This window comes from Nyctibius grandis, chromosome 4 (assembly GCF_013368605.1).
Source record: "Nyctibius grandis isolate bNycGra1 chromosome 4, bNycGra1.pri, whole genome shotgun sequence".
NCBI classification, from domain to species: domain Eukaryota; kingdom Metazoa; phylum Chordata; class Aves; order Nyctibiiformes; family Nyctibiidae; genus Nyctibius; species Nyctibius grandis.
The window spans coordinates 80,901,694-80,917,199 of NC_090661.1; the positions used below are offsets into that span (position 1 = coordinate 80,901,694).

Genomic DNA, 15,506 nt, shown 5'->3' on the forward strand with positions numbered 1-15,506 from the left:
CCCATGAGGACCAGGGCCTGTGAATGTGAGGCTACATCCATCTGTCTGTGGAGGGCCCCATGTGCTTGGCCATCCTGGTCAGGTGGCCTGTAGCAGATGCCCACTATAATGTCTCCCGTCCCTGCCCGCCCTTTAATCCTGACCCATAAGCTTTCCGTCAGCTCCTCCTCCATCCCCAGACAGAGCTCCATGCACTCAAACTCATCATTGACATAGAGCGCAACACCCCCTCCTCATCTCTCCTGCCTGTCCTTCCTAAAAAGCTTGTATCCCTCCATTCCAATGCTCCAGTCGTCAGAGTCATCCCACCATGTCTCTGTGATGCCAATAAGGTCGTACTTCTTACTGCAATGCAACTAGGATGAAGCAGGTGACACACATAATCACAAGCAGGTAAGCAGTGGTGCAATTCACAGACCATGATCCCATGATCATATCAATTTTTACATTCTTTGGGAAAAAGTATTGCTTTTAAGCAGATTAAATAAACTCCAGTATGAAAAGCACATGCTTCATTGCCATAATATTATGTTTACTCAGATGTTTGTATATATGCATATTTTTATTCATAACTTATTACCAAAGTCATCCTACATAAATGTGTATAATATGTTTGCAGTGTGGCATAGGAAAATTATTAGTTGTCTTGATGCTAATTGCTCAGGGAAAATGTTTAACTGCATATTAAATTGATCATATGCATATTTTATTTAGTTTACTCTTTGGGGCAAGTTTACTGTCAGCATTATCTAGATTTCAGTAGCGCTACACTAAAAACAGAAGTAGGGCTTCATGAGACTGAGCTAGTCTTCGAAATGCAATTTTAAATAAAACAGCAGAGCCCTGTTCTACTTCAAGATGAAGCAGCTGAATTTCCTCACAAAGAAATATCTTGACTAGTTGCCTCATGTACCTGAAGGGAAAATATTAGGACCAAAGCAAAATGATTAAGGCTGCAAATTCTAGAACCTGATATGGGATTACAAGAGAACTGTTTTAGATTTCTTCCACTGATGTAATTATGAAACAGAAGCTGAAGCTTTAACTAAAGAGCACTATGTTTTGGCTTTGTTGTGCTTTGATTGTGTTTTTTTTTGTTTTGTTTTGTTTTGGTTTTTTTTTAAGATTGAGTTTTAACACCTGCATATAACTTGACATCGTTTCTGCTTGAACAATTATTTTAAGAGCAGATGTAATACAAATAATGTCACTGCAAATAACACAAGTCACTTCTCTTACTGAGGCCCAAGTAGTAGAGGACTAACATGGCTTAACACCTGTACTCCTTCAGGCAACAAGTGACAGCAGATAGGCCACTGACCTTTCTGTTGCTGAGTCACTGTTTTTTATTCAGTAAACACACTGGCACTAAGATACTACTCTACCAGGTGAGCTGGAGAGCAATACAATTACAAAAATCTATTATTTATTTATTTTACAATAAAGTCATTCCTGGTCTCCTTTCTGAACGGGGAGAAAGCTGGACAAATAGCTGATTAAATGCTAACAGCTTCATTCCAACCCCCCGCCCCCAACAGGAAATGAACTTTAATCTTGAGAGAAGAAAAGCGGTTCATTCAACAGCCAAGACACTGAAATCACTTGCAGGCATTTACTTTTACAAGCCATCGCTCAAGACACAATGCCATTGAAAATCTGCCAGATCCGTAAAGTACATACAGCGTATTTTATACAAGACCTAAGAGAACAGCAGTTTTTCACACGATCAAGTGCTGCAATCCATGCAGAGGGATAATAAAGGTGAACAGGCAAAGCAGCCCTGTACCCCAAGGAGTTACCCAAGAGGCTAGCGTTTCAAACAAATGAGACATTGTTCTATTAGTCCCTGCTTCTTTGTATCTATAGGTAATGTTCAATATTGACATACTGTGAAGAATCACACCCCCAATCAAAATGTAATTTTATAATTAAAAACCCAGATCACTGTAGTTCATTTCACAAATACAGCGAAATTATCTCCGTTAGACTATAATATTGACTAGCCATGCCATGTAAACCAGAGCTCAAACAGCTCAGAACAGGATCAGTAAATATTTCACAGAAGACCAGCTTTTCTTAGAAAGGTTTCCAAGTAGGCCTATTGAATAAAGTTAAATGAAAGTATCTTGAAAGAAATGGGCTTGAGATTTGCCTTCAACTATTACATTTAAGCTGGAAAAAAAATTAATTATTGCAGCGATTTGTATTGCATGGCTGCTCAAAACAAATCTAGTTAGGCTCTCGAACCCTGGTTTTAATCTATATTCTACATTATTTCAAAGTCCATAGTATCAAACAAAACCCATGAAGTCCAAGAGGCCATTCTCTGTCCTAACAATAATATTATATTGCCGTACTACTCAGGGAAAGTGTACAAGTCCTAGCACCAGAATTTGTACAACAGAAAAAAAATGGTAGGAGAAGGGTCATAGCAAAGTTCATTCAGCCAGCAGCTTGCTCACTGTAATTTTGTCAGGGATTTCTAAACAGTGCTTCAAGGTGGTTATGCTCTGCCTCAAAAGGCAAAAACTTAAACAAAAAGGGATAACTGAAGGAAATAATATATTAAAAGAAATCATCACTTAGCAAATCAATCTAACTATACTATTGCACACTGCCCAGATTTAAAATTGAAGTCTTCTACCATCAACCTCCCTCCAACACAGACAGGATTATTTAATGTAACAGGAAGCTGTTCCTGTTCATTTCCATTCAGTAACAGAACTAAGTAACGAAATAACCTGCACCTACATCACCATCCACAGTTAAGGGCCACTGCCCATTAAAATACAAGTCTTATCCGTAATACTCAAACTACTTCCAATACAAGTTTTCTTGTGCAGTGCAACCACAAAAATACTGGTTTTGATCTAATTCCAAATGCGTGCAGAGCATGGTAGGGACAAGACACATGGATAAACTCACATAAAACATACTGCAGGAATCCACTTCATGAGAAAACTTTCTGTGCAGAGATTTTTTCCCTTGCCTCTTCCTTCACATACAGGAAAAAATGAGATGCACTAACAGACAAATAAATACAACAAAATTCTGACCTTGATCTCTTGAAAGGAAGCCTGCACTTCTGATCCCTACAGACTCTACATATTTTAGGCTCCCTTACAGGCTAGTGTGAGAAAAGTATCTCCTTTTACCAGTCAGAAGTAGCAAGTAGACAGTGGATCCCAAGGCACAAGCAAGATTAGCTATACTATTATTTCTTAAGTCTAAATCAAAGTTATTATTTACAGCTCTTGTCCTTTAGTGGCTTAACTCTCCAGTATTTAAAATGCTTACAACTAAACATCTATGCTTAGAACATAAGAAAGGATGCCATCAATGTAGTGAAAACAAAAAAATTACATGTGGCATTCTTTAACATGAAAGCTAATTTAAATGAGTAATTACGTTTAGGATGAGCACAGCATCTCAGTTTTGCAAAAAGCAAGCATTTGTGAAATATCAATTAAATGATGCAAATCAGAATTTGTGAAGTGTAGAAAAGGTTTTGAAAACTACTTGTCTAAAACACAGATCACTTCAGTAACAGCCTATAAAGAATTCTATGCAACCCAACGCACAGAAGAGGCCCTTTCTCTCTCTACTTCCATGCTTACAACATAAAAGCCTTCATTTACCGACAAGAAGCCTTGCTAACCCAGTCAACATCTGAAAGATCCAACACCTGCAACTTGGAATTTTTCGAACATAATTTAACTGTATTGGATAGATTTCTTGCAAACAAAGAAAAAAAAAAAAACCAAACACACACACACACATAAAACCCCCAAACAAACCAAACCAAAACCATGCCGTATAAATTGTACAGAAAGCCCTCTCAAGACTTAAAATTCTGGTTGATATATTGACTCCACTGCCATCTCAGAGCTCTGCCACTGATGTCAATGCAGTTCGGATATAACGTATCATTCCCCCAATTTTTAACTGCTTGCAAAATTTTCTTTGAATATGCCATTTAAAGGGTGCTCAGCCTTAAGGAAACAACTATAAATTTCACTATTTGGGAAATAAAGACATATTGCAGCCCAAGCTAGTTTCCTTTAAAGTTTATTTGAACCCAAATGCAAGGTTCACATTAACTGACCAATAAAAAAGACATACATTTCATGTTCCAAATGTGATCAGGTAATGTATATAACAGTTAATAGAAAGCACTCTAAAGTTACTTGATCTGACCAGAGTGCCTTCTACCACTGCCAAATAAATAAAAAGTATGATCTAGTTATTCCACACACACCAGAATAGTTTCATGATAGGCTAATTATTCATGAACATAACTTTTCAGACATTACATAATTTCACACAGACTTACTTGTAGCTCCTGCCAAAGAAAACAACAATTTGTATGAGAAATAAATCTACACTTGAAGAGAGATGACAGTGACAAAACATGACGAGAGGAAGAAAAGGAGGGGGGAAAGGAAGGGGATAGTATTAATATCACACAAAAACCCCTATATAACTTCATTACTCAAAACATAGCAAAGCTTGAAGTTTAAAAGCCAAAATACATGAATTAGGTGAATCCTGCAACTGAAAACAACTTTTCACTCTAATCTTTCCTATTGTTTTTTTAAATGACAGACTACTTGAAATGATGTTTGATAGAACTTCAGAAACACAAACCTAAATCATGCAACTTGTTCTGTAACACTTATCCGAGATTAGGAATCTCCTCCTAGTAACAGTGGGTTTATGTCTCATTTGGGATAGATCTAGCAGTATGCAGGTCAATCACAGATCACTTACACTTCAGCAGAACAATCTCAGATTTACATTTCTAACCTGCCAATAAATTAATATGTGATTAATTCAAATTATATGTTCAAAACATATACAATGAAAGCCAGATATAAAGAAAGCCAAAAATCAGGTTTTCCTAGTAACATAGTTTTCATCCCCCTTGTAGGCCCCTCTGATAACACATTCAAACCCCAAATGGCCAAGGCACTCTAATTGGTAAAATAATGACCATGAAGGCAGACAGAAGAGTTGATTTAGGAAAAAAAAAAGGGGGGGGGAGCGGGGAGAAATCAAACTGATATTCCAGAAGCATTAATTTCAACTGCTACAAGGGTTTACAGAAGCTACCTAATTACTTAAGTCACAACATAGACACGCAAACATGGGACTCCACTCTTTGACACATGAAAAAAATCACAATGTAAATCTATGAAACAGCTATGTATTAATAGATACATTTATACAGGGACCAGTTTGTTTTCTTCCATTAACAAGGGGTAGAGGAGGGTGGTAGAAGAGGGCATGTTTCCAGTCATTTAGGACATCTGTAAAGGTGTTATATTTCTGCTACTCTTATAATCAGTATCTTTGATTATACAGAAAGAACATTGTCATTCTTTGGTGCTGGCTGGGAAACTTGAAGGCTGCACACACCTGCCCAGCAGCAGCAAGAATTCCAGTTTGTTCACTGAGTGACTTGAGAGCACGCAGAAAGGACAAGTACTTCTGCATCACAACAAACACTATTTTCTTTACAGACAGAACACTTCAAATGTTACTGGCCACTCAGTACACATTTCAGTTAATTTAGACCGAGTTTGTTTAGCAAGACCATGAAGTGCATACTAAGGAAAAAAGTAATGCATTTTGAAGAGGACTTTCCTTGAAAGACAAGTCAAGTTGTGAGTGGTTTATGACATCCTCTTACACAGTCTATTCCCCTTAAATGCTTTTAAAGTTTCATTACACCTGAGAAAACAAATTTGCACTTGCATGATGTCTAAGATAATAGTTATCACTGCTGCTGTTTGGCAAAATTTATGAGCTTGTGGTAACAGGTTTCTTAGCAATTTCTCTGCTACATGTGAAACTCTTAGGGACAGCAACCCCTTTCCTTCTGCTGTGGAAATTCATGGGTTGTAGTTCTGCTGCTACTGACTACTAAACACAGCTCTCCTCTCTTCCCTCCTCCTCCTGTCCGTCAGTGAATCAATAAGAATATAGTCAAAATGCACTCAGGAAGAACATCACGACTAGAGTCTCTCTAGCTTCCGCTTTTGTAGTGGGGGCAACAGTTCTTCCTCTTCTGGTGAGGGCAGAGTAAGAACACGTATTCCCACACACACCAGCAAAACTCACCTCTCCCTGAAAGAGTCAGGAATTTTTACTGTTAGAAAAAATGGATCTCAAAAAGTCTCTCTTCAAATCTTGTATCAGCGACAGCCCACACAACCTGCAGATTTATATACCTTTTATCATTACAATTTAATTAGTCTGTATTCATATGAGCACAATTATAATTTTGACAGTTATTCACTGAAGTTTATTGTTCAAAGCATGAAGAGACTGATGAGAATTAATAACTTAGTTACGTATTATACCTCATACCCATTATTTATACCTCATACCCATTACGTATCATACCTCATACTCATTATTTTGACATCCATAAATCCATGGGCCCTGATGGGATGCACCCACGGGTGCTGAGGGAGCTGGTGGAAGTCAATGCTAGGCCACTCTCCATCATCTTTGCTAAGTCGTGGGCAACGGGAGAGGTGCCTGAGGACTGGAGGAAAGCGAATGTCACTCCAGTCTTCAAAAAGGGCAAGAAGGAGGACCCGGGGAACTATAGACCAGTCAGCCTCACCTCCATCCCCGGAAAGGTGATGGAACAACTTGTCCTTGGTGCTGTCTCTAGGCACATCAAGGATAGGGGGATCATTAGGGGCACTCAGCATGGCTTCACCAACGGGAAGTCATGCTCAACCAACTTGATAGCCTTTTATGAGGACGTAACCCGGTGGATACATGATGGTAAAGCTGTGGATGTGGTCTATCTCGATTTCAGTAAAGCGTTTGACACGGTCTCCCACAGCATCCTCGCAGCTAAACTGAGGAAGTGTGGTCTGGATGATCGGGTAGTGAGGTGGATTGTGAACTGGCTGAAGGAAAGAAGCCAGAGAGTGGTGGTCAATGGGACTGAGTCCAGTTGGAGGCCTGTGTCTAGCGGAGTCCCGCAAGGGTCGGTACTGGGACCAGTTCTATTCAATATATTCATTAATGACTTGGATGAGGGAATAGAGTACATTGTCAGCAAGTTCGCTGATGACACAAAACTGGGAGGAGTGGCTGACGTGCCGGAAGGCTGCGCAGCCATTCAGAGAGACCTGGACAGGCTGGAGAGTTGGGCGGGGAGAAATTTAATGAAATATAACAAGGGCAAGTGTAGAGTCCTGCATCTGGGCAAGAACAACCCCATGTACCAGTACAAGTTGGGGGCAGACCTATTGGAGACCAGCGTAGGGGAAAGGGACGTGGGGGTCCTAGTGGACAGCAGGATGACCATGAGCCAGCAGTGTGCCCTTGTGGCCAAGAAGGCCAATGGCATCCTGGGGTGTATTAGAAGGCGTGTGATTAGCAGGTCAAGAGAGGTTCTCCTCCCCCTCTACTCTGCCCTGGTGAGGCCGCATCTGGAATGGGCCCCTCAGTTCAAGAAGGACAGGGAACTGCGAGAGAGAGTCCAGCGCAGAGCCACGAAGATGATTAAGGGAGTGGAACATCTCCCTTATGAGGAGAGGCTGAGGGAGCTGGGTCTCTTTAGCTTGGAGAAGAGGAAACTGAGGGGGGACCTCATTAATGTTTATAAATATGTAAAGGGCAAGTGTCATGAGGATGGAGCCAGGCTCTTCTCAGTGACATCCCTTGACAGGACAAGGGGCAATGGGTGCAAGCTGGAACACAGGAGGTTCCACATACATATGAGGAAAAACTTCTTTACGGTGAGGGTGACCGAACACTGGAACAGGCTGCCCAGAGAGGTTGTGGAGTCTCCTTCTCTGGAGACATTCAAAACCCGCCTGGACGCATTCCTGTGTGATATGGTCTAGGTAATCCTGCTCTGGCAGGGGGATTGGACTAGATGATCTTTCAAGGTCCCTTCCAATCCCTGACATTCTGTGATTCTGTGATACCCCTTGCCACATTAAAAATAAGGCAAAGAATATCTCCAAACCAGAAGCCACCAGCAGAGAAAAGCAGAGAAGCTGTAAGTCAAATTTGCTGTTAGTATCACGATTCTGTGTTTACTAACATCTCTCTCCCAGAAGCTCAGGGGAAAGAAGTTGCACTGTAACATCACCAAAACATCAACATTAATGATGAGATCTTTCATACATTCACAGTATGAAATGTTGTCTTATGGATGACGGAAAAGGGAGAATGGATACAACTAGGTGTGTTTTCCTAAATACTCTATTTTAAACACAAAAACATTTATGGTCTGGAAAATTTAAATTTAAACTAAAAATGCATAAATTCCTGCGTTATGATCTGCATCTCTTCAAAATAAAAATTAAAAAACAAACCACACACCATAGATAAAGAAAACACCATCTACTCCTTCACAACAACTGCAGATAACGCCCACAGGTACAGAAGTAAGTAGAAAAGTTAGGATATCTGGCAAATGCCTATTTGTTACTTTTTTTTTTTTTTGCATCTTGTCTTCTTCATTACAACGGCAGGAGAAAAGATATTGCAAGAGTCTTTTTCTATATTGTAAGACTTCTATGTCCTGGGAGAAAAGCTGTTCTCCTGCCCATAATAATAGCTCATCATGCAGTATAGTCACTACTCCAGCACTGCTTTCTAGCAAAAATCAAGACCTTCACTAAGAGGTCTACCCTCCTCATCAGAATTTGCAGAATCTGTTGACACAGCATCCTCCAGAGCATCCGCATTGCTTGGAGGAGAAAAGTGGAGTGGAATTAGAACGCAATACTGAAGCCACCAGCTTAGGCAAAAGCTATTCCCCATATAAACCTATACAGTCTCCTGAAACCATTATCTCCCAAGTTCACTGTCTTCCCCAGAATACCTCTGTTGAATCATCCCTGTAAGTACAAAGACCTTCTATGTCGTGCCCAGAGAAAACAGACAAATTCACAGTAAAAAAATAAATTGATGTCAAGTCAGACAGTAAGGAAACACAGCTAACCAGTCCTGAACACTGCCAAGGACAGAGATTCAACAATCTCTCTGGGCAGCCTCCTGACTTTTTCAGGAATCAATCCTACTATCACAACCACATTCTCTAAAAGCTTTAGATCTCTGAATTCAACAGAATTAAGAAACATATACAACCTACCAGCCAACAGATCACAATGGTACCACCTGACAAGAGCTGCATAAGGTGTCAGAGCCATAGTTGTGACTTTTGTTTATACAGAAGCATAAATTTATTACTGCACTAGTTAGTCCTCCATTCCCCCACCTAACTGTATTTCCACTACAATACCACACAATGTACCAGAGCATTTTTACAGCTTTCTCAAAGTCCCATTTAATTGAAAGCATCTGAATGAAACTAGGAACAGCTGCTAGAATACTAATTCAATTGAGAGATTGAGCTTCTGGTTTGGATCTGTGATTTGACTACCATCCCACTGTCTTTGGATAGCTGATAATAGTATTGCTGTTTAAAAACAAAACAAACAAAAAAGACTAGAAGAGAGTGCTGCCTATATACGTTAAGGACTGTTCTCTCCTCTTCTAGCAATACTTAAGTACCACCAGAGAGATCCAGCACCCAGAAGCTCTGACCTTATCCCTTGAACTGGGGCTGATACGCAGTTGGACTATAGTTCTGCATGCACAGAGAGTCAATGTGTTGCCATAGGCAGAGGCACGTATCCCCTAAACGATACCAAAGAAAAAAAAAAAAAAAAACCACAGAGAGAAGCCTACAGCACAGTTTTAGTCAAAAGGTGTCAGCTCTGAGAAAGTAATGTGAGAAATTAACATTAATTAATTCTCAGCACTGGTTATACCAAGAACTTTTCAGCTTCAAGACTGTAAGTTTACAGAGACAGAGGGAACCTTCTCCCCACTCCAAACCCCCAAGGTACAGGGGAAAGAAGTGAGGAGACTGTGAGTAACTGTCGAAGAGTTTCTAGGCCACCTGCAATATAAAGCAGTTTAGAAGTGATTGTCAGTCTTCATTCAATGCTCTAATTTAGCAGAGTTAGGGAACATGCATTAGGGTACTCTATCTGCTCATAGATCAAAGCAAGTATAATTTCTCTGAAGAAACTTCACTATTTGCCCTAGACATCAGTTTAGTACTTTAAAGCAATTCTATTCTTAAGACAACATACCCACAAATGAATAAGCTATTCATAGTTTTAAACTATCCCACCTTGTTTTACAGCAAAAAATGTAACTTTCCTTAAACTGACCCTTCTACTCATTCAGATATTATCAGGAAAAATTAAGGGTGAATGACACCTTCATTTTCAGTATGAAAAGTGATCATCTGACAACCAAACCCTTTCCTTTATTTGTAAGGACAGGTAAGAACTAGCCTCATGTATATTGTTTTGCCTCCTGAACAGTTTTTAAGCCTGCATCTTTCCCAATAGTTCCTCACTTGTAACTCTGCAAAAGGAATAGCAGGCCAGAGCTTCAAATCCTTACCACTGCTGTCTAAGCACCAGTAATCTAATCACAAACCAAAAGTTACAATACTTAACAATGCTAGAAATAAAACAGCTGAACAAATACTGTGAATGTGCAGACTTACCAAATTGATCTAATGTAATGTTACTCTAAATTCCCCACCTACTCACAACAAATTGTGTTGGAGCAGGAAAATATACAACATGGGCAACAAAACTGGTTTATATCCAAATTAGGAGGGAGGCAGGGGGAAATGTGTATGCAGGTGCATACACTTAAATTCTGCATGTAAGACAAATAAGGAGGCAACCAACACAACCAGGTTCTGTTGCAATATCATCGCAATTTTGATACTGAGGACAACTACAGCCAAGCACTTAACCTGATTTGCCACTTCTAGCTCCTCAATTAAGGACGGAATCATCTGATCACAAGATGTCTATAAAGCAAGACTGAAAAGTAAATATAAGACAAGATCAGCAAACTATCATGCTTTAGTAGTAAATTCGAGGATAACAAATGGGGGGAGGGAAAGTTTCCCCATCAACATTAACCTTCCTGGAAGACTGTTAGATCTGACAGTTAAGACAAAAGAGCAGTAGAGAAACACACCAAGATGAAACAGTGAGAGAATGTACTGTAGAACAGGAATAATACCGAAATCACTTTCACCTCTTTAAAGCTTAGTACCATTAATTTCTGTATGAAGCTACTAAAGCATATTGCAAAAGTAAGAAGGATTAAGCTTAACACAAATACAACTTTCCCAAAACAAGCCACTAATAAAAATCACAAGATGTGTCTCTTGGATACATCTTTAAGCAACAGTTTAAAGTGAAGAAACTCTTAAAATTACGTGTGATCTCCTCACTCACAAGCACAACCAGGGGCGGGGGGGGAAGCAGAAGTGATAGTACAAGCCATGTTCAATGCTTAGGCTTATAAAGAACATTCCCATTTGGGAAAGGTCTTACCCATAGTTATTACAACGCCTTCCTGGAAAAGTTAAACATATTTAAAAAAGTAAAATGAGTGTATAGCACTAGTTAGCTATCATTGCCTTTTGCTTCTTTATTACTTATTATACCTAAAAGGCATGTCGGTCAGGAAGCGATGCAAGATCAATAGTAAAAGTATGTTTTTAATATAAAACTGCATGATTATTGGGAGGGGATATTTTTGTAAACAGATAAATAATCTTTGTGGGACACAAAGAAACTGATGATGTCAAATGGGAAAATATGGGACTGAGTTAATATGTACCCTGATCCTAGACACAAGCACTGCAGTAAAACCTATGACCTTTCATACTTACTATCAAGTGTCTAAACGTTGAATGCAGGAGTAACTGTAAAGTATTTTTATGAAAAAATACTCCAAGTATCCCAATAAATGCACAGCATATTAGACAATATTACTTTCAATCAGCTCTTTTCTAGACCTATTTCTCCCCCCAGTTTTACTTCACTGTCAAAACCAAGTTCCTCATTTTTGTAAATGAAAGATTTTTAAAAGTTTAAATTGAAGTATTGAAATTATGATCCTATTAGGAAATGCAACAGATAGCTTGGCAATTTCTTTGGCCTGGTAGCTACGTTCAGTAGGATAAAAGGAGCAATGATACAGATACAAAACACAATCATCTTATGCAACAAAACTGGGTGAGTGCTCATGTCTGTACTGCTAAATTCTGGCAAGCGATGAAGTTGATGCAGTAAGTTCCTGGCATAGTGCAGCTGATGAAATTCAAATGCCCTTCTCCAGCTGCCAACAGAAACACATATGACCAGCACCTGTTTCACTAGCCTACTAGACTACAATTTTGCACACTGCAGTTTGTGGTCTCTCCTTTTCCTCCTTCCCTCCCCTTTCTATCTGTAAAAGGAGCCTGGTAGGTTTTGATTTCCACTCAGTTCTACTATACTAACATCAGAACTGACTCCAGTTTTTCCCCAGTTTTGCTGGATTTATCAGAGAAGAAGAACTGCTTTCTGACAATGTATGCAGGAGCACATATTACAAAATCATCTGCTTTCCAAATAAGCCATTGAAATAAAATGTAGATTATAAACAAACCACTTTCAACTGCTCAGATCAAAAACCTCTTCCCCAGCTCTTAGCTTGTGCATTGAGCATTGCGACAGCTTCTCTTCCATTGCACTGTAATAGCTATCAGATCTCCTGCACTAAGAACCATTTGAATTTTTTAAGAAACCAGATACAAGTTGGGACAAAGGATTCTTCACCAGTTGTGTAGATTTATCTCTAACCCGCCCAAAGTAAGATACAGGGCTGTAAATTCAAGACTGCAACATTCTTGTAGGAGAAAGTTTGGATTACTTCTATCTTGAAGCAACCTCTACCACCAAATCAACAGCAACAAAAAAATCCCACCACTAGCTGACTAATTTGTTTGAAGAATATACTGTGTGAGGTGGTTGTGGGGTTTTTTTTGGTTGGCTGTTTTTTCTTTTTTTTTTTTAAAGCAGCAGATTATAAATCAGTTTTCTTCAAAATTACTTTGCTATCTCTAAAGCTCATGCACATAGACAATTGAACCACATCAGAGACTAATCTTTTAGAGAGGTGAGAAAGGCAAAAGTAGACAAGGAAGCAGGATAGATTTCAGAATTTCTGAAAGTCTGACCTGCAGTCTGTTCTGACAATATGATTTCTCAGTGTAAATTACAGTTGGCACATTTATTTGGAGAATGGTCTGTGAACCACACTGAACAAAGAAATTAAGATTTCCACATTGGATCTTTCCATGCTGCCTTTATAGAAGCGTGAGCAACTGCAGCTTTATGGAGGTAAAAAATAATTGCACAGCGCAATAAAAAAAAGCCCCGTAATCCTACCCCCTAGTACCACAAGCCTATGAACTGGTGAGCTGTAGTAGTGATGAGGAGTTAAGAGCATAGTGCTACCAGCACAACCTTTTGAGATGCTGTCACCCCTCATAAAGTTAAATCACATTGGATCTCAGGTTGAACAAGCGCCAGCAACACTGAGGTAGCCAGGACTGTAGAGTTGCAGCCATTCACCACTACTGCTGCCGAAACATAGGCTAAGCAATAAAATAGTGGCATTTAGTCCTCCCCTGAACTGACGTTTATCAAATACTGACTGGGGAAGATGGTCCTCCCATCTCATATTCAAGATGCCTGTCCCATTCCTTAAGTGAGCTGTGTAAGAAGCATCCACCTCAAAGAAAAAGGTTAGAGTGCAGAAGTCAAAGCAGACTCAAATCCCAGGAAACGTTAACACCAGCAATGCCATCTCATTCATCCATTTTAGCCTGATAATATCTGAGAATCAGGAGATCAAGTGTTGGAAGAGTCAGCTTGTCGTGGTTTAACCCCAGCCCGCAACTAAGCCCCACACAGCCATGCACTCAGTCGCCCCCAGTGGGATGAACCAGAAGAGTAAAAGTGCGAGAACTCATGGGTTGAGATAAAGACAGTTTAATAGATAAAGCAAAAGCCGCGCACGCCAACAAAGCAAAACAAGGAATCCATTCACCACTTCCCATCGGCAGGCGGGTGTTCAGCCATCCCCAAGAAAGCAGGGCTCCATCACACCTAACAGTTACTTGGAAAGATAAATGCCACCACTCTGAACGTCCCCCAATTCCTCCTTCTTCCCCCAGCTTTGTATGCTGAGCATGACACCATATGGTATGGAATGTCTCTTTGGTCAGTTGGGGTCAGCTGTCCCAGCTGTGTCCCCTCCCAACTTCTTGTGCACCCCCAGCCTACTCACTGATAGGGTGGTATGAGGGGCAGAAAAGGCCTTGACTCTGTGTAAGCCCTGCTCAGCAGTAACTAAAACACCTCCGCGTTATAAACACTGTTTTCAGCACAAATCCAAAACACAGCCCCATTCTAGCTACTATGAAGAAAATGAACTCTACCCCAGCCAAAACCAGCCCACAGCTCAAAGTTAATATTCCACTCCACAATATCCCAAGATTCTTCATTTCAGGGAAAAAAAAAAAAAAAAAAAAAGCTTTACAAAGAAAAAGTAACCTGATTCAGATAGCTTTAGATGTAACAGGGGGATGAGATGGGGACAGGGAGGTGGAAATCAAACATGAATTAACGGAGAGTGACTGCAAAACATATATACATTGTTTCAGAGCAGCTCAATGCCAAACATAACCACCAATCAGACACCAAAATAAGGGAAGAGTAACACCCCACCCTCCACCAGTGAAGACACCAGCACTACTTACAGTGCCCCAGACTAGGGAGACACAGAGAGAACAACTATTTTGGGACTGAAGAGGAGACACATGTCCTTTTACCACTATTTACATCTGTTGTACAGAAAGATCTGTTTCATATTTATTAGTTGCATTTAATTTAGTGCAGATCTATATAACAAAACATCTATTTTTAAAGTATCATTAGCCTATTATTAGCTACACAAAAACACAGTATTGGATTCCCCCCATGCCACCACCCCCAGCAATACTTCACTTGATACTCATTCATCTCCAGGATTATCATATAACTACCAGTTTAAAGCCAGATCAATGTTTTTTCACTTCACTGAACAACCCAATCAATAGCAACAAGGACATTCTGCTGTCAAAAGCAAACTGCTGCTCATGCTGCTAGTCCCCCCTGGGCTTGGTGTTACAGAACCATGTTAGATCTTACCATGCAGCACTCAATGTGACACTGATAGCTCTGTAGGCACAGGGCAGGGTACTGATACCAAGTATACAGCTGAAATCAACACAGTTAATTGCTTGCACCTTCAGAAAACAAAGCTGTGGTCATGACAAACAAGTTGTAAAATTATTTGTACCTCCTACTGTGGAAACTAACCTAGTCTTATTTCCATTTTAATTACATGTGCATGTATTTATTTTTCAGGAATGCAAAGCAAATGGAGAAGCTTACAACAACAACAACAAAAAAACAACACACAAGTGCATTTCACTAACCAGTACTACAGAAGTAAGTTTTCAAAATTTTTCATCCCAACCACTGGAAAGCATGCTACTCTTTTTACAACTCTCAAACTTCTGGAGAGCTCTGCACATCAAAAATATC

The 15,506-nt window shown here is 39.8% G+C and overlaps 1 protein-coding gene across 3 annotated transcripts in view; it reads right to left on the reverse strand.

Annotated features, from left to right (window-relative positions):
- Positions 1–15,506, reverse strand: part of KAT6B (lysine acetyltransferase 6B) — a 124,587-nt gene that overhangs the window by 66,303 nt on the left and 42,778 nt on the right. The window lies entirely within an intron of this gene.